General features: G+C 34.9%; 1 long non-coding RNA gene across 1 annotated transcript in view; it reads right to left on the bottom strand.

Moving 5' to 3' along the window:
* Nucleotides 1–312: 312 nt before the first annotated feature.
* Nucleotides 313–15961, bottom strand: part of LOC131202684 (uncharacterized) — a 40968-nt gene continuing 25319 nt past the window's right edge. The window contains exons 2-4 of the long non-coding RNA XR_009156196.1: nt 5601–5642; nt 4413–5374; nt 313–3415 (exon numbers count right to left, since the gene is read on the bottom strand). This is a non-coding gene — a long non-coding RNA (uncharacterized LOC131202684). The remainder of the gene's footprint in view (nt 3416–4412; nt 5375–5600; nt 5643–15961) is intronic.

The following is a 15961-nucleotide window of genomic DNA, read 5'->3' as shown; positions in this document are numbered from 1 at the left end:
TGAGAGCTGGAAGTATGGAAGGGTTTCTCCTAAAGTCTACCACCATTTCTACGGTTTTGAGTGTATAATACATTTATAATACATTTATAATTTATATATACATATACATATACATATATATGTATATATATATATTATATATATACATATATATATATATGTATATGTATATTTATATGTATATTTATGTATATTTATATATATATATATAATAAATGTATTATAAATACATTTATATATACATATAAATGTATTTATAATACATTTATAATTGAAATGCACGTATTATAATACGTGCATTTCAAGGAGAATAATCAATTCCATAGTTATAACAAAGAAAATAGACTACCAGAAAACACATCACTCTACTTCACTTAGGGTCTGCTGCCAAATTTTCAAATGAAAGCTCAACATAACAGTCTCGGGGGAAAGCTGTTCTACAGGATGTGGAGCTACAGAGAAGGCCTGTTGTGTAATAGGCTCATGTGAATTCCCTACATCAGAAATTAAAAAGACAGACCTCACAGACCAGCAGCCTGAAGTAGATACATAGTCACTCTAGGAGGCAATGAGCTTCTGTAGATGAGAGCAGATTCAGATAATAACGAGCTACTTATTGGCAGGGAGCATAGCCCAAATGTATCCGTGCAGCTATGGAACACTGGGCAAAGGCCCTCGGCATGCCTCTTTGAGAGGACAGCAATCTAGGCTTTTGCTCCTCTCTTGGAAACAACTCTGACTCTAGATTGGCATTTTTGCCACTCTTGCTGCATTTGGACTTTTTCATGGAATTCTCTGAACTGTTATAAACAAGTCTTGTGGTTCTGAATCGGGTTTCTCTCCTGATCATAGATTGTCATGGCTCAAATTATGGCCTTTGTGAACTGCTGAAGTTTTGGGAGTTCTCTGGCTAATTACTGATTCTGTTCCCAGCTGTTGTTAGAATGCTTCGGTTAACTCTTCAAGATAGTCCAGACAAAAAGTACAAGCCATGAATATTAACACTACTTTATTATAAGGTGATTATTTTGTAAGATTAACAGAATCTTGCAAAATTGTAAGCAACTCTCTCCTCCTTTACTTTTACTGTCCAGAAAACCATAGATGGTCCTTTCTGAGACACTTTCTCCATTTCTCTTTTGTTTCTGTGGACATTATAGTTGTGTAGTCCGCAGCTCTTCCCCATTTCTTAAGTCATTCCCACATACCATTACAGTTTCTGACCTGACAAAAAAGCCCTAAGAACTTCTTAATTATCTGGTTTTCTGTTATGTGTTAGATACTATTAGATACTCTTATCACCTCATACACCATTCTCAAGAAGGTTTATATATATAAGAAAGGTACCTACATATATATGTATATAAGAAAGGTACCTACAAAGTTGCCTGTTCTCTCTCTGTGAAGACTTTTCTTGATATTTTAAAACCATGCTACTTTAGAGGAGAGATCTTAAGGAAATCTTACTTATACAAACGAATTTTGTTTCCTCTGCCATAAGCAGGAACAATAAATGAGTTGGAAGTAGCATTCTGATCCTCAAATTATTTCATGAAATGGTCTTGAGATTTTAGATAAATAACAATCACATAGCTTAATTAGTGTAGAAAAACTATATAAACTGCTTATAGGCTTTGGTCTGTTTTACATAGAAGGATGCTCACTGTCCTCCTAACATCTTAACCTACAAATTTCAGTATATCTACCTTCTCAGATGAATGAACTAAAGCAGCGTGTCAAACTCGCATCGTCACGGTGGCGTCACTTTACGTATTGGGACTTTTCTCCCTTTGCTAAACCGGGCAGGGGCGGGGCCACCACATGACGCATCCAGCCTGCAGCCCGCGAGTTTGACATCCCTAAACTAAAGTGTCAGATGAAGCGATGGTTCTGCTCCTTCTCTGCCTTGCTTAGAGATGCAGAACCTTTGAGGAGCTTTCATTTTTGCCTTTTACAAGGAAAAATACACACAATACATCAGAGAATATATTATTGTATTCCCATGGCAGATACAGTTGCGTAGGCAGACAAGCCTTTTAAAAGAAAGGATTTCATTGGCATTAAAAGCCTGAAGAAAGATTTGCAAACTTAGTGAAGGAGGAACTAACACTTTCATTAGATGAGATCTCAAAATCTTTTGTAAATCAATCCAATATTATACTGACATAAGAAAGCAACAATAGGAAAATAACAGCTTGCATACAGAGTAAAAGAAAATGTAATGGGCAAGCATGAAATATGTATCTATTTCTGAGCATTGGCTCACATTATTAAGATTAAAAAGGGTTCTTTGGTATATTAGTATTTGGAACAATGTAGAACATAATTGTATATCCTGAGATATACAATTCATTATGTTATATTTATAGAAGGAGTATTATTGGGGTAAATCCAGGTCAGCAATTCATTACTTCAACTTGACAGTAATGGGCCCACTGAAATCACAAAAGGAGAAGCTATCATTCTGCCAAAATGTGCAGGATTTTGACTTATGAGGGTGGAGGTTCATTCTCCGAGTTTATGGCTTGCTGCAACTAAACCTGAAGTTATATAGATACGTAGATTTCCTCTTCATTCTACTAGAGGAAAAGTTGGTGAAAAGTTATTATAAAATTACCTCCTTTCTCAAAAAGATCCTAAAAGCTGAAGGGGTTCTAATGCACTGACTGCTCTTGTAAGTTTTGACTTACATATTAACTTAAAATAATCCTCAGTAATTCTCAAAGTGAGGACTTTGGTGATCCATTAGGTAATTTGCTGCAGCAACTACATTCATTAGAGTCTACTTGCTATCTCAGATTGCTTTCCTATCATGCACCAAGAATCAACCTGGACATCTTTCTTTGCTATAAGAACCAATTCTCACCCTGATGAAACCTCTTAATAGCTTTTCTAAAGCAATCAGCAAATGCAGCCTGCCCCTCCTTCGTGAAAAGGACAAACTTCCTTCCCTTTTACACTGAAAGCAGAAGACCCAGAACGCTTCCTGTACTAATTTCCCCACTTATAGTTTTCTTATCTGAAAGTAGAGTATTTTCTGAATTCTTCCATTCTATTATAACATTCTTCTTAGTAAATCTTACTAACCAGAATGTAGATTGGCTTTTGTAATTAATCATTGCTAGCATAAGTTGGTTATGAAGAAACTTGATGTGTACTAACAATCACCTGGCAGGAGCCCAGTCTCTGCCTCAGTGTTACTTTCCCACTTCTGCCAATAGCTATCTGGGGAGAGCACAGTCACCATCTTCGGTCTGTCTGTGCTCAACTAAATGTGACCTCTGACAAGCAGCTCAAGAAGAAATGATCAAATAGGAAATATAAGCATATTTAAACATGACATTTCATTGAGCTGTGCATCAGTTATCAGTAGCTCCTTAGTCCTCAGGGATTTTTCTTAAAGAATATTCTTGACCTGCAAATTTATGATAAAAGTAATTGTTACCGTGGCATTGGGCACATACAACAATTCAAGTGACAAATAATTTTGGGATTCAATTTTGATACAGAATTTATTTTAAAGTATCTTTACAAACGGAAAAAACTGAAGTAACCATATTAGTCACTAAAAATTTGAACTCTTGTGTTCTTAAAAATGAAAACGTTGGGAGGGGAAATTTATTTATTAGGAGGGTCTTGCGTTTTCTACATGTTTATTCCATAGTCATGATTGCAGAAAATCTGAGTAATATTGAATTAAGACATTTTCCTTTGAAAATTGTTGTAACAACTTGTGCACGTAATAACTTTTTAAAATAATTTGTAACTTTTAAAAGTCCTGTTAATGTTTCCATAAAGTTAGAACTTTATACATACATATTTATATAGTATTTCCAGACTGGCAGTAAAACATTTTGATAGAAATTTATTCCAAATAGCAGTTATTGCCTGGATAGCAGTGAAGTCTGCAGGCAGATACAGTGCTAAGTCATTTCCTGGCTCTACAACACTTGAGTCCTAGTAGAGAAGAGAGTGCTGCCCTTTACAATAACAGCTGCTCAAACCACATTTTACTACATTCCTTCCCTTTTTAGCAAATTGTTACAAATATAACAATTTTTTAAAAATCATGCAAAAACAACTATAAGGCCTATTTTTCAAATGCTTGTAAACATACATGGTAGATCTTTGAACTAAGTGGTATATTGAACTTTCACACACAGAATTCATAAAATATTTTGGTAGACAAAGAAACTAAGTGGCCCAATATTATATTCTTCTAATGAAAGTTATGTGTGGTAATGCTTTACAGTACCTGAAAGTAGTGAGAAGGTAAAATTTATCCAGAAGTAGACCATAACAGAACAAGATGATGATCAATATTTCTATTACATGTCAAAGAACATCTTCTCTCAGAGTGCCTGAGAAGTGGTGCAAACATTAGCAGAATTCTCACATTTAACCCTTCTTACCTGGGTTAAATGTTCTTGAGTATTTGTATAGGTTGATAATGTGTCCCCTTCTGTTGCTTCACTATAGTATGGGCCAAGCAAGATTTCAGTAAATCCAGTTGACTGTGGAATTGTAATGGGACAACTTGCCAGAGCCAACTCTCTGCAGCCAACTCACCATGGCCACCACAGGACAACTCACCATGGCCAACTCACTGCAGGACAACATGCCACAGGATGCAACAATTCAATTTCAAATAAATAAATAAAAATTAATTTTGTCATTTAACATTTCACTCTGTCCCTGCTTTTCCATCCTTTATTTATTTATTCTATTCCACCATTTCTTTGAGACTATTGTAGAAACTGTATATCATCAAAGAACATAACTGCAGTAAAAGAAGAGTGTATAGAATATGGAGCAAACCTGTTCCACCGAACATAAGCAAAAACATTAAAACAAACAAACTTCAAATCCAAGTTATGTTCAGAAAAGAGAGTAAACTGAAATATGCTAGAGTTGTGTTAGCAAAATGCCAGGGTTATTCCATTCCTCTGGTATTGCCTGCAAAATGCCATCATCAGAGGAACGAGTCAGAGATTGTGCATAACAAGGAAGCAGTATCAAATTCAAAGGTATTTCAACAATCCATTGTGTCATCTCAGTTGACATGAATGATTACATTCTCACTGACAAAAATGAAGAACTATAGATACTTACTGTATTTCCTCCTGAATTACAACAAAGTATACAGTGGTGAAATCCAATTTTTTTACTACCGGTTCTGTGGGCGTGACTTGGTGGGCATGGTGTGGCTTGGTGGGCGTGGCTTGGTGGGCATGGCAGGGGAAGGATATTGCAAAATCTCCATTCCTACCCCACTCTGGGGCCAGCCAGAGGTGGTATTTGCCGGTTTTCCAAACTACTCAAAATTTCTGCTACCAGTTCTCCAGAACCTGTCAGAACCTGCTGGATTTCACCCCTGAAAGTATAGCATTATGATAAATTTAGCAAATGATCACACCACACGGTTCAGTGGACAAAGTTAAGTACAGTATTGACTTCAGACAGTTAATACAATTACATAGCAACAAGAGAATGATAGGACTATAATAATCCACTGTCCAGAGGGCTGCATAATTATGAACACACTTTAATAAACACTACAAGGGTTTTAAAAAGGATTGCATTTCTTTGTTTTTAAATACCTGATATATCCTGTCTTCTCTTCAGATAAATTATCTGAAAAGCTAACAAAAAGAAAAAATAACTACATAATGCAGTATAAAACAATGATAAAAACAAAGAGCAAATTAAAACTATTTTGATTATCACAATTGAATAAGTAACCAACAGTTTGAAGCTGAAAGAATGAGACTATTGCCTTATACACTGTAAGCCGCCCTGAGTCTTCGGAGAAGGGCGGGGTATAAATGTAAACAACAACAAAAAAAAAAGGATAGTAAAGTGGATCACATGAGGCTCAGTGACAAGAAAATACTTCATAGATTATCAGTCACCACATTTCAATAGATGGTAGGACTTGGGGGAGAAATTCTCAACAAAATGGAGGTGGAGAATATGTATCTTAATGATATTGGTTAGTTAACACTTCTGTATTGTTTGACTCTATATTGGTATCTCACTTCACAAACTCACCAGAAATGTCAGTTTCATAACTCTAATCATGGCGCTTCCTAACCTTCCCAGGTAAACAAGGGAAGAGATGTTCTGTTCACAAGGGAGAAGCTTAAGTTTGCTTCAGATTTTAGACTGAATTATTTATGGTATTTAAAGGACATAAATGTTTACAGTTCTATTGTCTCTTCAGGTAGCATTTCCCCAAAGAGCTCTAAGGATTACTCATTCATTGTGGAAAAATGACCTGTGTTCCCAAGTAAAGAAGGTTTTATGCTGGACTAGGAAAGTTAGCTGTTAACTAATGAAGTTTGAACTTCATGAACCATTCCGTGCATTGCAATAATTTATATAACATAACAATAACAGAGTTGGAAGGGACCTTGGAGGTCTTCTAGTCCAGCCCCCTGCCGAGGCAGAAAACCCTACACCATTTCAGACAAATGGCTATCCAACATTTTCTTAAAAATTTCCAGTGTTGGAGCATTCCTTTATTTTCCTTTATTTTTTTTATTTACTCGAATTTACAAGGTGAAGAAAATCTGGGTAACAAAAAATGAAGAATTTTATGATTTTCTATTGTGAACCTCCGATTTTGTTTATATTTTTTTATATGGCTGCCCAATTCACAGCAAGAATGTATTGCATAAGTCCCATAAGTACGCCAAGTAAGTGAATGCCCAGTGATAAGATGCAGAGCCTGATAATTCATAAGAAATAGAGACACAATAGCCAAGTTGCCTATGGAACAAGGATGAATATAGATGTTATTTACAGATAAGTTTTTAAAATGAGTGGGGAGTTAGGAAGGGATGGATGTAGACAAGCCTTTTCATGCCTACCAGTTTTATGAAGAAGCATCTTCCCTACAGGAAGAGAATAAATCAGTTATCTGGCATTTCTCAGTTGTCATGGAAATACGTTTGTGGTGACAAACAGCATCTCACAGCCACACTCAATCCATCTGTTTCCACCAAAGTGCCATTTTCAGCAGCTCTTAAAAAGAAACTATGGAGTCAGTGCTAACAACAGCAGCAGCAAAAACTGCAGGAAGCTTGAGAAGAAGAACAAATCTGGTCACAAGAAAATTAAAACAGTAACCTAAAAAGATTGTGATGATAATCTAGTAAAGCTGTCCCACCTTTGTTAAAGACACTACTTTGTTAAATATATGTTTCTGGATCTGCGAAATTTAAGCATTTTACTTACATGTAGTGATAACTTAGAGAGAGAGAGAGAGAGAGAGGGAGAGAGAGAGAGAGAGAGATGGATCTCAAGTTGGGAGTAGACTAATCAATGGGGCTGAAGCATACTTCTTAGGTGAGTTTAGGATTTTGATTATGGTATATTACTCTAAAGACAAAAGTACTTTCCTTAGTATCTGATAATGAATTTTCAAGGAGAGGAAAGTCAAGTGGAGTATGTGTAGTAACTTATCAAACCATCCTACTTGGTGCTGTTCCAGTGTAGACTAACATTTCCATTATTTCCATCCAGCAGAGCCTATAGGAACTCTGTTTCAATGGATCCCAATGTACTGGACGAAGATTTTCTGATTTGCACCCCATTCCTAAGAGGTCTGTAAGGGGCATGCATAAGAGCACCAGCGTGCCTACCATTCCTGTCCTAATGTTCCCTTAATTGTATCCAATTCGTATGCTTATTTCATGCTTATACTTATATATACTGTTGTGTTTGACAAACAAACAAATAAATAAATAAATAAATATTGTGTTATAAACTCATAACATAATTCCATTATGTTATAATGTTTATGTCTAGAAACAAGCGATAAAGTTCTGAACATTGTGATTCTGTTCTGATTCAAAGCCTTAAAATGCCACTCAATCTAAGTTAGGATTTTATTTTTTTAGGAGGGCTTTAAGATGGGAATCTTCAACATAATTCATCATGTTGTAAAAAATTGCTCTACAAGAGAGCCAGTCAGGTTTATTAATTGTTCAAAGGCAGGTGGATTTAATTCACTTTGGATAAAAAAGTCTTCATGTTCTTGGCATTCTTAGAAATTTGATAATCTTGGGTAACCTATGATCCCAAATATTTTGTTTCTGTCTTCCAGGCAACCTGCTTGCACAGAAATATGCTCATGATATTCCAAAAGACTCATTATAGAAGCAGCTGTTTTACATTCATATTTAACAATAAGTCTTTTTCTCTCTCCCCCTTGGTATTTGCCTCCAGAACTTAATCCCTGATGGCATTCCACAGATAAGCCTTCTGTGCACTCCTGCCCATCAGGCTAGCATTTTCAGTGAATTATCTTCTATCATTATGTCATTACCTATTTTAGCCATGTATTTTAAAATAAGGCTAATGGGATTTTCTAAGAATCAACCAACATTTGCTATCCTTTTTCTTTATACAATTCCTTCCCACCTGGCAGCTTTATAACAAACATCCTGTTAAGTGGCGTAGATATTAATGGGAGGCCTAGCTAGGGAACTAGAAAGATTACGTATTCTTTCAAGATCATGAAAGCAAACATTTTGATTCTTGTTTGTAATAAAAAAAGGATTTTTTTCAGTATATATGTTTGCTTGTAAAGTGCAGACTTTTTAACTAAGTGTACAAGTACCTTTTCCCATTAAAAAATCAAGATTTTTGAATACATCTAAGGAAGGAAAACAGCATTTCTGGAATGAAACTGGAAATTTGCTAAATGTACCTTCCCATTTGTTCCTGTGCTTAAAGTGAGTATGTTTATAGGAGCTCACTCCACAGCCATGGATCTGGAATTCTTCCTAGCTGTCAGCCAGACAACTATTGCAGTTTGCCAAATTTAGCTGCTTTCTGCTTTGCAAAAGATTCAGGAGAAAGTGAAGCTCTACAAACCAATGGACATAATTAATTATCACATGTTCCTAATTTAATTTTTCAGTCAGATATTACCAGCTCCATAGAATATTATGTCTGCTGTTTTCCCAGCAACATAGTTCTATTGATCTGCATAAATTATTATAAAATGCTACATTTTTTTTGGAATTCCACCCTTAATTGAAAACTTCAGCCTACAGCAGCCCTGTTTCTTCTTTGAAATGCAAACAAAAGCAAATTAAACAGGAAATGTATTTATTTATCAAATTTATATGCTGTACATCTTTTCGATATGGCAACTCTATAATAAGATAATAATGACAGACACATTCTTTCCAAAGGAAAACTCATTGCACCTTCTTGATCCCTTATGGACTTTGATATAATCAATCATAGTATCCTTGACTCTCTTGAAGGTTGGAAGTTGGAGGAATTGGATTGCAGTTTTTTTCTCCATGATCAGTGACTCAATCTGAGGCCTTTGCTTTGCAGGGTTTCTCAGAGTTCAACGCCTCCGCATAATTGTGCTGGGCCAGATTATATGCAATTGTAGGGGCTGAGATATTGATATACAGATAATATTCAGTCATATGTCTTTATCTTTGACCAACAAAGTTATGGTATTGAGGATGTTGTTATGATCTGGATGGAGTAAGAGGTAGGCTTAGTACAATCTTAGCACGAATTAGATGTTATGGATTCAAGGACTCTCTGTTTCTGATGAGCTTCAAATTTCAGTTTTTGATGAGGTTATACTTCCCCAAATGGTATTGGAAGTCCTTCTGAACTTGCCACTGTTGTTCAATGAGCAAGTGGCAGCTATGGACAAGAGGACCTTTGCATAACTCCATATTTATAAACCAATTATGCCTTTCTGGGATTCTGGGATCACTTCTGCTTTCTGGAATAGCATTCCAATCTTTTAGGAAAGCTTTAAAAACCTGAATTCTTTGCAGTCTCTGGTAAGGCAATTATCAGGAATGTTAATTGTTAATTGTTTCTATATTTCCCCAAAGTGGTGTCTTGGAATTTTTTTTTTTAAAAAACGTTGAGATTATGGGGTGGGGGTGACATGATTTTATGATGTGCTTTTAATTTTTTGTATGTCATCCTGAGTTGCTTTGCAGTTAGGCAGTTTATAAATCAGCTTAATAATCAAAAGACACTGAAAACAGTTGGCTGTACATTACAAATTGGGTGGGAGCCTCATTCAAAAAATGTTGGGTGGTAGAAATCGGCAACACTAGAGAACCATGCTGTGCAACTTTCCAAGCACTCCCTAAATCAGGCAGTTGAAAAATATATATTCATTTTTGGTCTAGTTGGTTAATATGTGTGGAATGGGAAGGAATAACATTCTGTTCTTTACTTCAGACAGAAAAATATATTTAGTCACCTTCGTGAGCACCTACACTGCCATTTTATCCTTTGGGGATAAAAGTTTTAAAAGGAAATTATATCTCTCTCTGGATGCATTGCAGCATTTGATGAAGGATGTACCACAATCACATAATAACATGTAATTGTCATTTTTCTGACTAAAAGTAAAACTGTTTTCCAAACTACAAATTTTGATTAATCTGATTTGCAAAGTAATTTAAGCTTTACAGGGCAAAATACTCAGTACTGAGTCTGACGGATCAAAAGAGTTTGATACTAAATTTATTCTTCATGATTGAATTATACCATTAAAAGTAGGGAACAAACTTAGAGAATAAGAAAGTCTTGCTTTCAGTGTATAGAGACACAAAAATTTATTTGGAGAAACTATGCAGAGATGGTTACAAAAACATACTTTAAGTCCCAGAAACAAAGAAAAAATTAGGAAAAAATTCAGACTGACCCTCTCTTAACTTCCTGGGGTATAAGCAAGAAAGAGGAGAAAATGCAATTAAGCTTTCAAAATTCTATTGCTATTTATTGTATCAATAAATATATATCCAATCAAAGATATAGAGTTAGTTTCCTAACTGGACCTAACTCAAAGGGCTGATAGAAAGCCATTATATTTCATTGAATAAAGAAGGAAAGAATTTTAGATGTTATGTCAGCCTTCATTAATCATTTTATTGAGAAAACAAGATCCACTCTTCTATTCTACCCAGCCATATTCCATTGGATACCTTGACCAATTCTACAGATTCCAGAGAACAAAAATATCTTTGTTACAAAAGCTGAAAGCAAGCAAATACATATATAGGTATGAGACAAATCTTTTAAAAATCTCATCTGGAAATAGCCAATAAAATAAATTTTTAAAAGTTATATAAGTTGTGGAATAAAGTTTTTGATACAGGCTAAAACATTGGATTTCTTTAGCCTTGATCTTATAAGCAGAAAAAGTAATTCTAGAAACAGCATATTAATTCATAATTTGCTCTTAATTATTATCTCCATATAATTCCAAACAGAATCAGCGTAGTCTGTAAGCAAAATTAGTCCCACAATGAAGCAAGAATTTTTAATCAAAACAACTGAATTAATAGCTAACGTTATTTTAAATTATTTTCTGTAGAATTTTAATTTCATTATGTCTCAAGGTAAATTATTTATAAGCCACTTAAGATAATAAGATGGGCAGTGTATAAATTTGGTAAATACCACACGTTTTAAATAGATAAAAAGTTGAGAATATGTCTCAATAAACGCCACTAAATGCAATAGAGCAATATGTAATCCTATCCTATCCTTTATGTGAAGGTGAACTCTTTTGAGCTCCAAGCCGTTTATGTAGCAGAGCATCATAATATATAGCCAGTGTATATAGAAGCTTCATGAGTTACTTTTGGTCAGCAGATAATACTTCCAGGCACTGAGAGTGGTTGGAATGTAAATAAGTGAAAACTATGTGATTACTGTCAGGCCTAGCACCAAGTTAGAAGAGGCCCAGATGAGAAAAATGTCTGTTGCCGATCTCTTCTTGTCTTGCTCCAATGCATGAAAGTATTCATCTATTCTTTTCCTATGTTCAATTTGCAGTGGCTTCTATGCAGAGACAATATTTGCCTAAATCCCAAGAAGCCGGAGCATGGAAGCTAGAATATGAGCTTATTATTTTTTTAAGGATCTCCAGCATCTTAAAACGAAGTATTTTAATATTAACATGCAACATACATTGGCAATGATGCATGGAACCACTTCCAGGCATTACAGAGGGGCAACATAAAAATATAATTCATAAACATAAAAGCTGACATAACTTATTCTGTCCCGAGAACATTAAGCCAAAATAATGTCAGTTTGCCACCAAGCTCATGTTATATAGAATTATCTTTTACTGTATGGTAAATGTTTTGATTTTTCTTTGGTATTTGCTTTATTACTATAAATTGGAGATTTAGTTTGGTAACATAGTATTTCTGTCATTTTTTGTGAATCTTGTATATCTAGATATGTCTCCAAGAATGGGATATTTTTCTGTAGAAGTAAAACAAAATGTTTACATTATTTACTGTATGCATCTAAATTCAGTTTCTTCCCCTTCAGCCTAAAGAAGTACCAGCTTTTTTTGTATACATTTTTTTTTCTTCAGTTCAGTTGTATCTAATTCATGGAGACTGCCTGGACAAATCCCTGCAGTTTTCTTGGCAAGGTTTTTCAGAAGTGGTTTGCCATGTTCTCCTTCCTAGGATGGAAGAAAGTGACTGGCCCACGATCACCCAAATGGCTTTGCATTCAAGGCAGGACTAGAACTTGCAGTCTGTCAATCTGCCTAATGGTCTCTCAGCTTCTAGCCTTAACCATTACACCAAACTGGCTTTCTGTTTACGATATAATGTTACAAATTTACAACACTGCTTCTGTACAGTATATTATTCCTGGCCTGGACTTTTGAATTATTATATAATTGGAGTGAAAACTTTGGAGAGTGATGGAAAGAACAGGAAAAATGATAGATGACACATTATGAAATTAAATCCTATTGCTATATTTCATTTCAGATGTTAAAAGAGAGAAAGTTAATGTTTCTGTGGTTCCATTCCTTTGACTATTTGCATGGGAAAAAGATGTATGGAAGTCATAATAGCGGTTACTAATGCAATAAATCTCACTGGAACTGATTTAAATGGTTGTATGCTGTCAGCAAAATGAAATGCTTAAAAAAAAGCAGGATTTTTTCCCCTTTAAACTTTATCATATTAAAGTTTTATATTCAGAAGCTACTCTTCCCCTTCCCCAAATAACCAGCTTCTGCTCAGTGTTACAGCTTTATTAAAAATATAGAGGACAAGTTCTCTATGAGTATTCTTATACTGTCTTTTTTCATTGCATATTGGCAAATTAAGACTGAAGACCTGTTTGACCTTAGTCAAGTACACCATGGGTGGCCTTGAAGAAATCATAGTTGCTGTCATTCTGGATGTAAAGCAGCTTTCCTAAACTTTTTACACTCTAGATATGAGTTGATTATGGCCTAATTCATACATTGTGCTAAACAATGGCTTATCTGACTGTGGATTATTGAAAAAAAATCATAGCTGGCTGAGTTCACATTTCATGGTAAGCCATAAAACATGGTTTACAAACTACAGTGCCTTGATTAACCTGATATAGTGATCCAACATTACACAATTAAACACTTGTTTAATAGATACAACATAATATATAGACAAAGCCTGCAGTTCCCAGCAATTTTAACTCTAGTTTTACATTCACATTTCAGGTATGGAAGCCTATTGATGATTTTGAATCAATTGTTTTCCTTAACATCATTTGTTTCTTGTTATAGGTTTAAAAGTGCTTTTTGCTTCTGGACAAAAATACCTCTAGCAAGCAAATGAATAAATATCTATCTGGATGGTGCAAGTAAGAGTAAAGAAGTGATGCTTGCTAAAATTGAGAGGAAATATAACATTGGCAAAACGATTGTACAATAGAGCATTTTACATAATAAACTGATGATGATAACAAAATACATTGGGGATTATTCTCTTCTGGGGAGAATATGTCATAGAACACACTTGGTGGTTATTTTAACTAACGTGAATAGAATTGACTCTGCCATACAGATTCTTATTTCATCATGAGAAAGGCTGTCTTTAAAATATCACAAGCATTGTTGGAAAAAGTCAAATGTTTCTGAATCTGAAAAAAAGGCTTTATTTAAAAAACAACAGAAAATAAGCCTTAACAATAGATCTTTGTTGAAAGTATACAGACTGCTGTATATGATCCAGTACTCATGGGATTGTATTATTTTGAGTCAGCTGGCTCGGGAAGGAATACAAGCAGAGTTCTGTACAGCAATGATTGCTTGCTGAGGCACTAATTGGAACAAATTGCCCCCAGGGGTACAAATGAGAACAAAAGACTGGAACTTGTTGTCACTTTTGCACTATTGAATCAAGTGTCTGTTTATAAAATTGTCTACTATAGTCTGACCTAATGCTGAAATGGTTAAAGTATCAGACTAGAAACTGGGAAGACAGTGAGTTCTAATCCCACTTTAGGCACAAAACCACTTGAGAGACCTTGGACCAGTCACTTTCTCTCAACTATAGGAAGAAGGAAATGGCAAGCCACTTATGAAAACCTTGTCAGGGATTTGTCCAGGCAATCTCCCAGAATCAGACATACTTGAAAAAGAAGAAAATCATAGTAGTGAAAAGAATGTGGACAAGTGACTATCATTTTTTTATTACTTCAGTTACATTATGTTTATTTGTGGATTATGTATGAAACTGACCATTGTGATTTGTTAATACATCATAGTTGACAAAAATCATGATTTAGTGGCTTTGTGATTGCAGGCATTGTTTTATTCAACAAACCTAGTTGAAAAATCATGGTTTGCTGTTGTGCAGTATAGTGTTGTTAATGAGGCACTTTGCATGATAGAAAAGAAACATGATTTTGGACCCAAGTATCTTACTGAATCTACTCAACTCATATTTACATGGCTAAATAAAAGCCTTGGACCTTTTTAAAGATTTATGCAGAATTGTTTTCTAATAAAGATAGCATATTCTCTCCCATAAACTAGCCTAAGTGATTAACAAGAAGGAGAAGTATTAATATAGTCTGGTACAACAGGCAGTTTAATAAAATGTGCAGTGCATATTCTGTTATACTCTTGACACAGTGGCAGATAATCTTGGAAAAAGAACTGAAAAACTGAGCGGCTGTTATCAATCCTTCTTCTTTACTACTTCTGTAAAGCTAGATTCAGGACCTCTTGCATAGTTTAACCTCTTGCATAGTTTTGTCAGACCCCAATGCTGACAGTTAGGTGGTATATAAATTTAATAATTTGTATGTCATTACACAATGAGCTGGCTGTTTAGACTAGATTTGGCATTTTTATTCACCTATCAAGTTCATCCTAAGGTCCTGGGATCTTTACAGATTTCATTCTGTAAAGAATGAACTATCAAACTTAAAAGAAATTTCCTGGTCTTTGCACACGTATCAGTTAAATGTTTTTCACAAAACATACATAACGTACTCTCTTTAATGAGAATGGTGGCAAATTATTGAGCCTGTAAGCAAGCGTCCGTGTAGCAAAATATATACACCAGATTTATTGCAAATATAAATACGTCCCTTATTGAATACAGAATGATCTTAGATTCAAGTACCAAATAATCTATTCCATTTCCTTCAAGCCGTCTCATGTATTTGCATCACTTTATGCAGAGCTTCTGATCTGCTAATGTACTCTGGATCCCAGTAGCTTCAGTAATAAAGTAGCCCACATATGGTAATAGTTAATAAAGATGACTCAAAAGAAGAAAGCCATGAAATCTTTCTCAGCAAGCAGATTAGTTTTACCCATGGAGGGTAAACTGAGGGAGTTTGCTGAGTCTAATGCTCCATAAGGAATTAATGGATCTCAGGTGGCTTTGAAAAGGACTGGCTTGATTCCAATAGTCAAACTTAAAGCATGTTCTCAGAGGAACAATTAATTTATCTTTGCAGTAGGGTTGGTTTACTTGCATACAGTGTGCAACTTGATGAACTATAAGAAAACAATAAAATGTTTGTTTCTCAATGTTGCTTGGCAACATATTACCTTTAATTTTGTTTCCAGTCATTTTAAAGTAGTACCAGGACATACAGTATTAAAGAAAACAAGACATTATTTTTCTTGTCACAG

This window comes from Ahaetulla prasina, chromosome 7 (genome assembly GCF_028640845.1).
Source record: "Ahaetulla prasina isolate Xishuangbanna chromosome 7, ASM2864084v1, whole genome shotgun sequence".
Taxonomy (NCBI): Eukaryota; Metazoa; Chordata; class Lepidosauria; order Squamata; family Colubridae; genus Ahaetulla; species Ahaetulla prasina.
Note: the sequence above shows the minus strand (reverse complement) of the source record. Positions and strands in the feature narration are given on the sequence as shown.